This window comes from Eimeria mitis, genomic scaffold (genome assembly GCF_000499745.2).
Source record: "Eimeria mitis Houghton genomic scaffold, Emh_scaff983, whole genome shotgun sequence".
Classification (NCBI taxonomy): Eukaryota; Apicomplexa; class Conoidasida; order Eucoccidiorida; family Eimeriidae; genus Eimeria; species Eimeria mitis.
The window spans coordinates 866-1,084 of record NW_013577226.1 but is presented as its reverse complement, the minus strand read 5'-3'; the positions used below and the strand labels follow the sequence as shown (position 1 = coordinate 1,084).

The 219-nt window shown below is 50.7% G+C and overlaps 1 protein-coding gene across 1 annotated transcript in view; it reads right to left on the bottom strand.

The window, feature by feature from the left end:
* Positions 1-219, bottom strand: part of EMH_0026710 (uncharacterized protein) — a gene marked incomplete at both ends in the record, with an annotated part of 5,373 nt that overhangs the window by 4,401 nt on the left and 753 nt on the right.

The following is a 219-nucleotide window of genomic DNA, read 5'->3' as shown; positions in this document are numbered from 1 at the left end:
GGCAAAACCCTAAATATACTAAACCCTAAACCCTAAACCCTAAACCCTAAAATACACACAGGACGCACAATCCAACGCTACAAGCAAACCCAGCAACCCCAGCAGCAGCAGAAGCAGCAGCAGCAGCAGCAGCAGCAACACCAACAGCAGCAGCAACCGCAGCAGCAGCTGCCGTTAACATTCCAAGCAATAGACTCCAAGGCCTAGGGTTTAGGGTTT